The following is a 14,629-nucleotide window of genomic DNA, read 5'->3' as shown; positions in this document are numbered from 1 at the left end:
TCTAAATTCTGATGCATCATTCCTCAAACCTATGAGGAGATTTAGGTTTTAGGAGCAATAGTGCAAAGAGAACAAAGTGATCAGCTTGGTGAAAGTAATATGGACAGTGGAAATTGAAGGATCCCCAATGTAGAAACTATGCATGCATGCCATCGTTAGTTCGTAGAAAACCACTAGCTCAAACTCACAAACTCAAATTTTCCTACTCTCTGTAAAGCTCAAAGAGGAAGAGGGAAAAGGCATAGTGGTGAATGGAACGACTATTCAACAATTAGAGGAGGAGTTGGAGGAGCCCTATATAATGGAGAAACGGCACATTAGAAGGAAAAGTTTGGGGTTCAATGACTCAGGTGGGGTGATAATAATAGTTTTTTCATTCCAAGTTCCACACTAGGAATCGAAAGAATCAAATAACCATATTGATAAATGAAGAATGGCGAAGTAGCTCTATTCCAACAGGGAATATAGATTATTGCTTAGAATCACTTTGAGGATCTATTCTAATCCTCTAATCGAAAGGACCTTACAATTGAATTAGAGAATATTTTTGTAAAAAATTGAAACAAGCACAAATAGAAGATTTAATATGACTGTTGTGATAAAGGAGGTAAGAAATATTTTTCTATTAATACTTTTTTGGCCTAAGTATGGTTTTACTATAAAGTTTTATCATTTTTTTGGGATATTGTAAGGGCTAATGTGATACAGAAAATATTTAGTTTCTTTTAGGGAAGGTTCATTTATTGAGGGCTTTTAATCATACTCTTATTTTCTTGATACCAAAGATTCCTAATGCTGATACTATAAAGCAAATTCACTTTATTAGTTTGAGCAGTATCTTCTATAAAATTATTTCTAAAATTCTGGTGCACAGGTTGCAGAATGTTATGGATAAATTTATTAGTCCCAACCAAAGCACCTTCATTAAAGGTCGACTTATCAGTGACAATGTGCTAATTGTCATGAGTTCATATATTTCCTAAAGAATAAACAGTTTAGAGAAAGGGAGACGGTTGTCAAACTGGACATGAGCAAGGCTTATGATATGGTAGAGTGGAGTTTTGTCTGGACTATGTTAGAGAAAATAGATTTTTGAAAAAAGTGGGTGGAGTAAAGGAAAGACTGTGTAATGACAGTCTCATGTTCTATTACTATAGAAGGACAACTTTATAGTTTTTTCAAATCATATAGAGGATTGCGGCAAGACGATCCTCTCTTTAATCTCCTTATCTATTTCTTTTTTTTCGTAGATGAGCCATCCCATTTACTTTATAGAGGAGAACAGAGGCAAGAAATTGTTGGCTTGAGACTTAATTACATATGCCTAGCTATTAGTCACCTATTCTTTGCGAACAACTCAATTTTATTTAGTAGAGTTACAAAGGAGGATTTCTAGCACCTATTAAATGTGTTACATTCCTATTACAAGGTTAGTGACCAACTCATTAAATAAGTCATCAGTGTGTTTTAGCTATAACATACCGGAGACATAAGGAATCAGTTGACGAATGTTCTACAAGTCTCCCAAGTAAGAAACCAAGACAGATATTTGGGGCTCCTTTCCATTGTTCATAGACCCAAGAAGGATACTTTTAACTATTTTAAGGATAGAGTTTTCAAGAAACTTTAGCATTAGAAACGATCCTTATTCTTATTTATAGATTGAGTTGTTTAAGTTCCCAAAGATCTTAATGGATGAAATACATAAAATGATTATGCAGTTTTTGTAGGGACAGAAGGGATAGGAGAGGAAGATACACTAGGTGAAATGAACTGTTATCTGTTGACCAATGCCTCGATGGTTTAAATTTTAAGAACCTCAGAGCATTCAATATGGCTATGTTCTCGGAAAACAAGATTTTAGGTTGTTGAACAAGCCTAATTGTACGCAAAAACAAATACTTTAGGTATTCAAACTTTTTTAGGGCTAAATCAAGTAATAACCCGTCTTGTGGTAGAGGAGTTTGCTGGAAGAAAGAAAAATAATTAAAAAAGAGCTTGTTTGGAGGATAGGGAGGAGGAATTCAATAAAAGTGTTGATAGATACTTGAATTAAAAATTATCCATTATTGGCCACAATTATTCAAACAAATAATGCACAACAAGCAGAATGGGTTGAATAGCTAATGATAGATCACAAAAAATGGAATCATCAAGTAGTGATAGCACAATTTAGCTATGAAATTGCACGTTATTTTACAAAAAAAAAATCAAAATAGAAAAACAGACCTACCCGATCACTCGAAAAGAAGGATTTGTACACTATTGCTTCGGGTTATAAGGTTGCCCACGAATTTCACCACTCACAGTTAAAATTACTCCCAGAATAATTCAAGTTGAAGCGACACTGATCTTCCTTGTGGGACCTGAAATACCCACCAAAGAGGCAAAGATCAAAGTTTCCCTATGGAGGTATTTCATAATCAATTACCAGTAAGAAGGAGACCCCATGAGATGTTACTTGCAGTTTTCTCGATTTGTTTGAGATTTGGCCAGTAGGAGAAATCACTATAACACTATTTATTGAGCTGTGCACAAGCAACGTAATGATGACGTGGTAGAACCCCGACGTGATAACCCGCACCGTGACTGATGATGCAGCAGAGATATAAAATTAGTGGTTGAAGCTCATCAAAGACTTGAAACTAAGTAGAAATAGGAGGAAAAAGACCCAATTCGTAGCTTACCTTATGTAGCAACTTTGGATAGCAAGAAACAAACTAGTTTTTGAAAGAGAAGGCTTAAGCCATCAACAGATTTTGGAAGCAGCAACTCAATTTGGAGATGATTTCTAGGTATTGGAAAAGGAGAAAGATAATGTTTTAGAGCACAATTCTTATTCATAAAATTTTTCCTTGTATGGTAGTCCATCGTTGACCCAAATTCTTAATTTTCATTCAATGAATTAAATTCCAACACTACAAAAAAAAAACAGTATTCGTAACAAAAAAATTTATTACAAAAAATTGAATTTTTGAAACAAAAAAATTTTGTAACAAAAAAAAAGCCGTTGCAGTATGTCCCGTTACAAAAAATTTTTGTAACAAAAAATGGAACTGTTACAATTTAAAGTAATATTTTGTAACAAATTTTTCTAATACAAAAAATCAAAAGTCGTTACAAAAGTGATAACAAATTTTGATCTTCAAAATATTTTTGGTGACAATATATTTTTTCCTATCATAAAATTTTGTTACAAAATATAACTTGATTTTGTAACATTTGTTTTCTTTAGTTACAAAACACTATTTATTTTTTAATAATTTTTAAATACAAATTACACACATAATTTGCTAAATTATATTTTTTTAATTAATTAATATATTAACTAATTTACTAAGCAAGTCAACATTTATATAATATATAATAACATAGATAGTTCAAATATCTTTCATTTAACTAAGATTGTTTTATAAATCTTCAACATATAAACTTTAAAGTACAAACTAACAAGACACATTGAAGAATCCTAACGAACTAGATAGATATATAGGACAAGAAAAATAAGAAATTATAAATCTACAAAATATAAACTACAAATTACAAACTCCATTATGTTCATACAACTCCTTTCTCATGGAGAAGCTTCTAATAAGTGCCACATACCTGAAAAGACCACCAACCAAAAACACTAGCTTAAGAAACAAGATTTGTTTTTTCTTTAAAAATGCACAGGAAAAATAAAAAACTATACTCGTATTATTCAACAATGAATACAAACTCTAAAATTCTTACCATGTCATTTTCCAACTCTTTTTCAGTTGAGCAACATACTCAGCAATCCTTTTGATGGCTTCCATCTATCGATGTAACAATTGAAGAGTATTGTTTAGACCTTAACAAAGTAATTTATTAAAAAATTTACACAATCTCACACAATAAACTTAAATAATCATAATAATGATGATCATTTATACTAATTATTTTCAGATTATGATAGAATATTTTTGCAAGAAGCACTTGTCACTGTTTAATATAAGAAACAAGATATAATTATACTGATACTGATTAATAGTCTAGTGATGAGTTTAGATCGAATAGAAGGTGCATTAGTTAGTTTAAATAGGAAATTTAAATCAACATATTTACTTATTTATTAATTGAGTTTAATTTTAATATATTAATAGTGCAAACTATTTTATATTATTGTACAATTACATCTATTTTTTTAGATTATCATTCATATAGCTAAATATGAAAAGTAATTATCTTTTATATGTGACATTATATAATTAAATTCACATGTAAATTACTTTATTCTAACCAGGTATTAAAATTAAATTCTTATTTACTTTTGACTCACCTATTTTCAACATTCAGATTCATTCCTTTTCGATGGATGAAATAATTAAAATTTAGATATAAATGAGCCTTGACGCAATTTATTTTTAAATTAAAAAATATATATTATATACAAAGTTAGTTTTCATATATATCAACAATATTTTTTTCTAACAAACATTTTAAAGGCATTTTTTATCATACAGAAGTAGAAATCATGTATTTTGATTTATCATGATTGATGTATTCAATGCACAATATGTACTAATAACAATCATTTTATTATATATTAAGAAAAATATTAAAGGACGAAGATGATTTATTATTTTTAGATTAAAAATATATTGTTAAATTGTTAGACTAAGATTTAATTTGATAAAATTTTTTAAAAAGGTACTTGTTGTCACAGTAAATTTTAGAAGATTAAATTTAACAGTATTTGTACAATTTTCTGGAGTGTTTGAAAATGCTCTAGATGGTTTCAGAACGTTCTAGAATGTCCTTGAAGGTTCCGGAATACCCTAGAAGATTCTAGAAGACTCGGGAAGGTCATAGAGTATTCTAGAAGAGGGTAGATGTATATAGAAATATAAAGAGCGATATGGAATAATCTAGAAACATTTAGAAAGTTGTGGTAGGATAGATATTTGTAAAAAAGGTTCTGGATGATTAATCTGAATCGTTGATTAGCTTTAATCTTAACCATCCATTGATGAGGTGGATGGCTATAAATAGGGGTGAGAGTTAGAGTTTGTGGGTGTGTGTGAATCATTTGTAACAAATACTTGAGCAATAAAGTGTTCTTCCACCAAAGCTTCCTTTCTCTTGTGTTCTCTTATATTCTTAGCTTTTTTGCTAAGTATTGAGGGTTAGGCTGACTTGGTCTTAGCTCAAAAGGTTGAGTAAGTCCGAGTGCTGGCACGGTAGCATTGAAGTGTGTCCAAGGCCGTGACAATTTGGTATCAGAGAAAGGTTCGAGAGGGAGCACAAGTGGTTTATGGGTATGACTTCTAGTGTAACCATGAAGCATGTTGAGTCTCAAAGGGAAAGGGATGCTATTCCTTCTCAATGGGGAGGCAGGAAGGCCCGTTCTTCAAGTGAGCCTAGAGGTAAGGACTCTAACTTCTTAGAAGAGAGAGTTTCTATGTTGGAGAATGTTTTATCCTCTATGGATGAGGCTTCCAAATGATAGAACATATCAACATAACAAGGAAAGCTTTGAGGCTCACGTGTTAGGAGAACTAGATGCTTTCAAAGAAAGCATGCTCCAAATCAAAGAGAAGTTTGAGAATTCCTTGAAGTTATTTGAGGAAGTTCGAGTTTGGTTCGAGGAGGCAAAATCTTGACCAACCATTATAAGGGAGACGACAAAGATTGATCTTCCAAATCCAAAGGAGCTCAAGGGCGTGAGGGACGCTTGAGAGGTGGAGAACTTTCTATGGCAAATAGAGAGGTACTTTGAAGGCCAAAGGGTGATCGAAGAAGCAATAAAGTTACGTATTGCAGCTCTCTACCTTTCTCATAATGCTACTTTGGGATAGAGGAGAAAATGCGTAGATATAGAGAAGGGTGCTTGCAACATAGCCACATGAAAATATTTTAAAAGAGAGTTGAAAAGACAATTTTTTCCCGAGAATATGGTCTATGAAACAAGATGTTGAGGGAGTTGAAGCACAAGAGTACAATTAGCGACTATGTAAAAAAGTTCACTACTCTCACGCTTCAAATCCTCAACTTAGCATCAGAAGATGCATTGTTCTTCTTCGTTGATGGACTCCAACCTTGGGCAAAGCAAGAATTACAAAGAAGGAATGTTAAGGATGTCGATGAGGCCATCGTGGTGGCCGAATCACTCACTGAGTATCATAGAGGAGACTCTAAACCCAAGTCTTCCTCCAAACCTAGTTCTACTAAAGGTGGGGGAGACAAGAGGAAGAGTTTCTAAACCAAGAAGGAAGAAAAATACTCTTCAAAGAAAGAGTACGAGGAAAAGAAGAAGGCTTTCGTGCTCAAAGGAGGATGCTTCGTGTGCAAGGGACCACACCAAATGAAGGATTGTCCCAAGTTAGAAACTCTGGCATCTATCGCCGAGGAATGAGAGGCCCAAAATCAAGTAAATAAGTGTGTTGGATCTATCCAACTCATGAATGCTGTGAAGGGCAAAGAAGCAAGCAACACAGAAAAGAAAGGTTTGATGTATGTCAAGGCCATTGTCAATAAAAAAAACCCGTCATGGCTATGATCGACAATGGTGCTACACACAACTTTGTCACGCCTGATGAAGCAAAGAGGCTTATGTGGAAGATCATCGAAAAGAATGGCTGGTTTAAACCCATGAATACCAAGGGTGAACCTCTTAAGGGAGTAGCAAAAGGGGTTGAGATGATTCTTGGTTCTTGGAAGGGCCTTGTGGATTTCTCAGTAGCACTGATGGACGATTTTAAAATAGTCATCGGGCTCGATTTGCAAAGGAAGGAAAATATAATATCTATGCCATACTACGACATAGTATTCATAATGGAGAAAGGTTCTCCATGGATGGTCCCTACAGTCTCTAAAGTTGGAGGACCACCGATGCTCTCTGCTATGCAACTCAAGAAAGGGTTCAAAAAGGGAGAGATTATAATTTTGGCTCTATTGTAGGAGGAGTCAACATCTGAAAGAGAAGACGTTTCTCCCGAAATCAAAGAAGTCCTTGAAGAAAATAAGAATGTGATGCCTCCCGCGTTGCCAAAACAACTATCACCTAGGAGGAAGGTGGACGACAAGATTGAATTGGAGTCAAGAGTAAAGCCGTCTGCCTCACGACCTTATAGGATGGCACCACCAAAACTTGAGGAGTTGAAGAAGCAACTCAAAAATTTGCTAGATTCTGGATTTATTCGTCCATAAAAGACACCTTATGGCGCACCAGCCTTGTTCCAAAAAAAGCATGATGGTTCGTTGAGACTATGCATTGACTATCGAGCACTTAACAAGGTAACCATTAAGAACAAATACCATATTCCTTTGATAACTGATTTGTTTGATCAACTTGGTAGAGCCAAGTGGTTCTCAAAACTGGATTTGAGGTCAGGATATCACCAAGTGAGGATTGCTGATGGTGATGAGCCTAAGACCACATGTGTCACGAGGTATGGATCGTATGAGTGATTGGTGATGCCTTTTGACTTGACCAATCCTCCTGCGACCTTCTGTACCTTGATGAACAAGATCTTTCGACCTTACCTTGATTGGTTTGTAGTGGTCTACTTGGATGATATTGTTATCTATAGCAATACTTTGGAGGAACATGTGGAACACTTACGAACCGTGTTTAAGATCTTGCGAGAGAATAACCTATATGTGAAAAAGAAAAAATGTTCCTTTGCAAGGGACGAAGTTCACTTCTTGGGACATATCATTAAAGATGGAACTCTCTGCATGGATCAAGAAAAGGTGAAGGCTATCAAAGAATTAGAGCCGCCAAACAGGGTATCTAAATTGAGGTCATTTCTTGGGTTGGCTAATTACTATCGAAGGTTTATCAAGGGATACTCCACCAAGGCTGCATCATTAACTGATCTTCTCAAGAAGAATCACTCTTGGGAATGGTCAAAAGAGTGTCAAAAGGCCTTTGATGAGTTAAAGGCTGCTATCATAGAAGGATCAGTACTAGCACTGCCCGACTACTCGAAGGTGTTTGAAGTCTACACTAATGCTTTTGAATATGCTATTGGAGGGGTTTTGATACAAGAAGAACATCTTATTGCCTTTGAGAGTCGCAAGTTGAATGATATAGAGAGGCGATACACCGTCCAAGAGAAGGAGATGACTGCAGTGGTGCATTGTCTGAGAACTTGGCATCACTACTTGCTTGGTTCACACTTCATCGTCAAGACAGACAATGTAGCTACAAGCTACTTCCAAACTCAGAAGAAGTTAAGCCTTAAACAAGCTAGGTGGTAAGATTTCTTGACTGAGTTTGATTTCGAATTTGAATACAAGTCAGGCAAGACTAATGTGGCAGCAGATGCGCTGAGTCGCAAGGCTGAGTTGGCGGCCATGTCTATGGTTGAAGGAGATATTGTGTATACCATCAAGAAAGGGTTGCATCCCCGATCCATTAGCCAAGAAGTTGGTGGAGTTGGCAAGAGAAGGTAAGACCAAAAGATTTTGGTTAGAAAACAACCTTCTCTACACTAAAGGGAGAAGACTATAGGTCCCTAAATGGGAAAATCTAAGAAGAAAATTAGTGAGAGAATGCCACGACACCAAGTGGGCTTGTCACTAATGTCAGCGAAGGACCTTGGCACTCATTGAGTCTTCTTATTATTAGCCTCAAATGAGAGATGAAGTGGAGAGCTATGTGAAGACTTGTTTTGTGTGCCAACAAGATAAGATTGAAAAACAAGACACCAAGTGGATTGTTGGAACCTCTGCCTCCATCAGAGCGACCATGGGAAAGTGTCTCTCTAGATTTCATCTACGCCTTATCGAAGTCTGAGGGGTTTGGATCTATTATCGTGGTAGTGGATCGATTTTTGAAGTATGCTACCTTTATACCTGCCCCTACTGACTGCACTGTAGAGGAAGCAGCACGACTATTCTTCAAGAATGTGGTGAAGTACTGGGATTGCCTAAGAGCATCATTGATGATCAAGATCCACGCTTCACAGGACGACTATGGACAAAGCTGTTCAAACTTCTTAGGTCAGAGCTTTGTTTCTCAACAAGCTTCCATCCTCAAACCGATAGACAGACTAAGAGAGTGAATGCCTTACTTGAGTGTTACTTGAGGCATTTTGTAAGCGCTAATCAGAAGGATTGGACAAAACTCCTAGACATTGCTCAGTTCTCATACAATCTGCAAAGGAGTGAGTCTACAGGAAAGAGCCCATTCGAGATTTTGACTGGACAACAGTCGGTTACACCTCACTCTCTTTCTTCCTCTTACTCAGGGAAGAGCCCTGGAGCTTATCATATGAATAAGTCATGGGAAGAACAAGCAGATGTCACTCGTTCTTACCTCGACAAAGCTACCAAGAGGATGAAGAAATGGGCAGATAAGAAGAGGAGGCATGCAAGCTATCAAGTGGGAGACAAGGTAATGATCAAACTTCTTCCACAATAATTCAAAGCCTTTTGCAAAGTTCATAAGGGTTTAATTCGCAAATACGAATGGCCATTTGAGATCATTGGACGTGTTAGGGAGGTTGCTTACAAAGTACAACTCCCTCCCTCTATGAAGATCCACCCGGTCTTCCATGTGAGTATGCTTAAACCATATCATGGAGACCAAGACGAATCGAGTAGAGGTGACTCGAGTCGTGCTCCTCCCGTGGTGATTAGATCCTTTGATAAAGAGATCGAAGATATCTTAGCTAATCGCATCGTGCGACGAAGAGGAGTACCACCAAGTATCCAATACTTGATCAAGTGGAAAGGACTCTCGATAACCGAAGCTAGCTGGGAAGCTCGTGAAGATTTGTGGCAATTCCAAGAACACCTAGAGCGCTACAATGAACAAAACGCGACGAGAACGTCTGCGCATTAGGTGGGGGAGAATGTCATGGTAAATTTTAGAAGGTTAAATTTAACAGTATTTGTATAGTTTTCTGGAGTGTTTGAGAATGGTCTAGATGGTTCCGGAACGTTCTAGAATGTCCTAGAAGGTCCCGGAATACCCTAGAAGGTTCTAGAAGACTCTAGAAGGTCATAGAGTATTCTAGAAGAGGGTAGATATATATAGAAGTATAAAGAGTAATATAGAATAATCTAGAAACATTTAGAAAGTTGTGGTAGGATAGATATTTGTAAAGAAGGTTCTGGATGATTAATCTAGACTGTTGATTAGATTTAATCCTAACCATCTATTGAGGAGGTGGATGGCTATAAATAAGGGTGAGAGTTAGAGTTTGTGGGTGTGTGTGAATCATTTGTAACAAAAACTTGAGCAATAAAGTGTTCTTCCACCAAAGCTTCCTTTCTCTTGTGTTCTCTTGTATTCTTAGCTTTCTTGCTAAGTATTGAGGGTTAGGCTGACTTAGTCTTAGCTCAAGAGGTTGAGTAAGTCCGAGTGCCGGCACAATAGCGTTGGAGTGTGTCCAAGGTCGTGACATTGTGCTCCTTATTTTATATTTGATAAACTAAAAAGATCATGTATTTGTGTTTGTAGTTTTTAAAAGCATATAAAATATAAGGTTGTAATGAAAAGAAGTAATATTGATTCAATTACTTTTTCGCAAAAATATAGTCAAATTAGAATAAAATGATACAAATGCAACCCAATACAGTTTACAAACTAATCAAATCATTAAATTACATAACCTAAAGGCATTCATCAATGTTCCAAGAAAAAATTAGAAACACCTACAAATCAGATAGATATTTGGTATTATCTTTTTTAATTGTAGGAAAAATGAATGACTTTTGGAGTAGCTGACCTTTGGAAGCATTGGCTTGATGTATCGGCCTCTATCCTCTAAAAATATGACATTCTTTGCCCTTCTAGCCCTCCCACGGTGTCTCTAAGCTTGTTGGGCAAAGAAGAGAAGTTTCTCATCTACCAAGCCATCTTCAGCATCAAAGATAAACTCTTCAGGTAATTGCTCTTGCTGCTGCTCATTCTCTTTATCATTTTCATCCTGTGCAAAATGAAAAATATTTAAAATTGTATAAGAACAACAAGGTAGATACTAAAAGAATTAGGAAACCACTGGACAGGAATGGCTAATATATTTTCTGGCCAACATTTATTGCTTTCAAAAACATATTGTAATCAAAGTTTTGTTGACTTGAAAGATGCTTTACTCAACCTCTTGTTCTTCCTCTTCATTCTGTTCATCGCCTTCTTGGTTTTGGGGAGGTGGAGGTGGAGGGGGAGGCTGCTGATTTTGCTACTCTAGTGGGTTTTCACTAACAATTGACCGGAGAAGAATAACCAGTTCTACCTGTATAAAAAAAATGTTAAATAATTTATCAAAAAGACTGTTTATTTTAGAAAGTAACATTGATGTGCGAAACTTGCACTTAAAGAAAGCTTACAACTTTTTTCAGGTCATCCACATAAACCTTATCACGTCCCTCCAGAGCAACTAAGCACTTTGCAACACGAACATCATATAGCTCAGCTCTGTGCCCCTGTTGTTCATAATAACTATTTGAAATGTTTAATCCATATGACGAGGGCTTGCAAAAAATGGCTTGGTATAACTACTGTGATCACAGAGCATTTTTTTCTCTTTCTCTGTTGAATTAAGTATATTTGTAGATGACCAAACAAGATGTCATAATGATTCAACATTCTTTTTAAAGTTTTATCTCTTATTGAAGCAAAAGTTCAACTACTTATGTATCTTTAAAAACTGTAGCAAAAAATTTGAAGGATGTATTTATCTGCAAATAACAAAAGAATGAGACTTCCATGCTAATGTATTTCACAAGACAGAAGAATCAGTTACCACCCTCAAGGGACAAAATGTTCTGAAATGAAATTAATATAGGATCAAAGTAATCACAATTAGTTCAAATAACTTCTGGATATCTCCTGCGACACATCAAATATATAAAAAAATTTGTGCTGAAATTTAACAAGTTATATAGAATTAACCTGACAACCACCTCGTAAAGCTTCGAAAACCAGGTACTTCAACTGTTCTCTACTAATGGAAACATCATTTAGATACTCTCTAGCCAAGATGATCTACAGTAGAAAAATATTGCAAATACTATAACATTTAATTGACAACCTACAGATAAAAGCTAATATCAACAAACCTTAAAAAGAACAAGGGCCAATAAATTTTGTAAATTCATTTGTTTGGTTGTAGAATGTCCATATCTCTGACTTAGAAAGCAAAGTTTTTGGATAAATGCCTATGGCTTCTGCCTATCAATCTTGAGTTCTTGACATTATCAGTTTTGAGAAAATGTCATTTTTGTTATAGCCCCGCCAGAAAAACTATAGTAGTTAGTATAACATCACTTTTAGGTGTTTTCATTTCCTAAGTCCATATATCAGTCCTAAGGCTACTCTTATTTATTCTCTTCATTTTCATATATCGCCACTAAAATCGTTATTGGAGAGATCAAGTGTCTGAAGCTTTTCTAGGCTTCCAATTGCTGTAGGAATCTGACCGGAAATTGCATTGTTCTGAAGCAACCTGTACCAATTAAGCATCACTGTAACTGCATCTACTTTGAGTGAATATAAGTTTATAATAAATCATGTACCAAAGAATTTGAAAATAAAGATTCATTCAATCAATAAGAGCAAAGGCAACTGATTTAGAATTGAACCAACATCCAAAGCAAGAACTATACAAGATACTTAAACAAAAATCCGGACAACTTACACAGATTGTAAGTTAGTAAGGTTTCCAACTCAAGGAGATAGAGTACCAGACAAGTTCTGACTAGGCATTCCCCTGATATGAAAAGAAAAGATCTTTAGAAGAAAGAAAAAATAATTCAAACTACTCAAATTTGTTTGGTTTATTTTCTTATATAAATATCTTGAAACTTGTTTTCTACTTTCATAAAACACTTCAAAATCTAAACTTACAATACTGAAACAGAGCCATCAAGGTTACAAGTAATCATCCTTCAGCTGCAAGGATCAACAGAATTACTATCCCAATACTCCAAGACACTGTGAGGATCATTCAATTCATTCTTTATCGCCATCAAAGCTAGAACTGTTTAGTGAAGAAACAGAAAGAAGGGTAAGAACTAAAACCTCCCATCAATTGATTCACTTGAGAATATGCCACTATGTAACAGGTAATTAAGAAGTACTTAAGAGTTAAGATTCTCAAGGCAAAAAAGAAAAGTAAATAACAAGTCACAGAATAGCATCATCATCAATCTTTCAGCTATCATTCCTAGTATTTTCCAGCATAATTAACTTGACCAAAGATCAAAATGAAAAAGGGAAGCGGGGAAGAAAATTAAAGAAAAGGCTAACCTTCATAGTTTATGCCAGAAGGAGAAAGAACAGTAGCAAAAATCTCCATCATCAACAGAAAAAGTGAACATAACAGCCATGAAACCAATCTGCTTTGTTCCATGCTGTATTCTTATTTCAGTAATAATGCCTTCCTCCACACACAACAATAAAAACCACACGATTACAAATTTTTTAACTATATGGACTTATTTGAAATTTGGTTACTATCCAAACCAAATATTATTCTATCGTATATATGCAGGAGGATTTAAGCAGAGACAAGTTTGTCTTGGTTAGCTTTATCATCAGTAACAAAATTTGCCTTTCTTCTGATGGCTTTATCACCAATAGAAAAATTGTGGGTGATTCATTAGTAAGACATATAGAATAGAAGAATTACAGCTAACAGAGCTCTAAGCAGATCACTAAGTTCAACCCTTGTAAAGCATAATCCATAATCGTATTCTCTTAGAAGGATCACTATCACACTACAGCAAGAAGCAGCAGCAAAAGAAAAAAAATAGTGCAGTGAAAGGAAACACTAAAAATTGAAAAACCATGAGGAAAATAGTTTCAACAACAAATTTTAAATCAAACTAATTACTAAAATAAAAAAAACAAATCTAACTAAACCTAATCTAATCAAAACCTAAAAATCCACTAATAAGAAAATAAATCTAACTAAACTAATTACTAAAATTAAACTAACTAAACAAAATTAATTGAATTTAACAAAAATTAAAAAAAATTTGAAACCAAAACCTGGAAGCATTGACTGGAGGAGATGATGGCTGCGGCGCTGAGAAGATATGCGAGCCAGAACTGAGTGGGCATAAAAGGAGAGAGAGAGAGGCACGGCGGTGGTGGGGACAGACGCTGCTACAGGTGGCATCGGTGTGCTGGAGCTCACTTGATACGAAGAGAACAGGAGGTTGAGCTTGATTTGTTCTGCGAACGAGAAAAAACGAGAAAGCCATGGGCTGTGTTCTACTGGTTCAGTGTTTAAAAGAGAGGAGAAGAAGGAGAAGGTAGTTGCGGTGGTTAGGGTGGCGGCGGTGGCGCTGTGAGTGAGGAAAGGAGAAGAAGAAGCTCGTGCGACGGAGAAGCTCGTTGAAGGAGAGAGGAACAACTCATTTGATCTGTGATTTTATGTGTGTGAAAGGAGCTCGATAGGGTGGGGATGAAGTTAGATTTAAATTAAAATTTTTCGACGAAAAATTTTAAATTACAGACGAATTTTCTGTCTATAATAATTTAATAAAACGCAGCGTTTTTGTTCATTTATTTTCAGATGAATTTTCTGTCTGTAACTATTTTTCACGAAAAAAAATTAATTTTTTCGACAAAATTATTGACAAATTCTCTTTTCCGTCTGTAATAACTAGTTTTCTAGTAGTGTAAAAAAAGATATAAAAAACC

At 35.4% G+C, this 14,629-nt stretch overlaps 2 long non-coding RNA genes across 2 annotated transcripts; both read right to left on the bottom strand.

The window, feature by feature from the left end:
- Positions 1-10,731: 10,731 nt before the first annotated feature.
- On the bottom strand, positions 10,732-12,055 carry LOC130960167 (uncharacterized). The gene is made up of 4 exons (XR_009079026.1): positions 11,873-12,055; positions 11,308-11,403; positions 11,079-11,213; positions 10,732-10,907 (listed from the first exon to the last, which is right to left on the bottom strand). It is a non-coding gene; the product is annotated as an uncharacterized LOC130960167 (long non-coding RNA).
- A 288-nt stretch (positions 12,056-12,343) lies between these two features.
- LOC130960166 (uncharacterized) lies at positions 12,344-13,363 on the bottom strand. Its single transcript, XR_009079025.1, has 4 exons — positions 13,229-13,363; positions 12,827-12,959; positions 12,618-12,689; positions 12,344-12,425 (listed from the first exon to the last, which is right to left on the bottom strand). It is a non-coding gene; the product is annotated as an uncharacterized LOC130960166 (long non-coding RNA).
- Positions 13,364-14,629: the final 1,266 nt, after the last annotated feature.

This window comes from Arachis stenosperma, chromosome 2, assembly GCF_014773155.1.
Source record: "Arachis stenosperma cultivar V10309 chromosome 2, arast.V10309.gnm1.PFL2, whole genome shotgun sequence".
Lineage (NCBI taxonomy): Eukaryota > Viridiplantae > Streptophyta > Magnoliopsida > Fabales > Fabaceae > Arachis > Arachis stenosperma.
The sequence above is the reverse complement of the archived record's forward strand: the minus strand, read 5'-3'. Positions and strand labels throughout refer to the sequence as shown.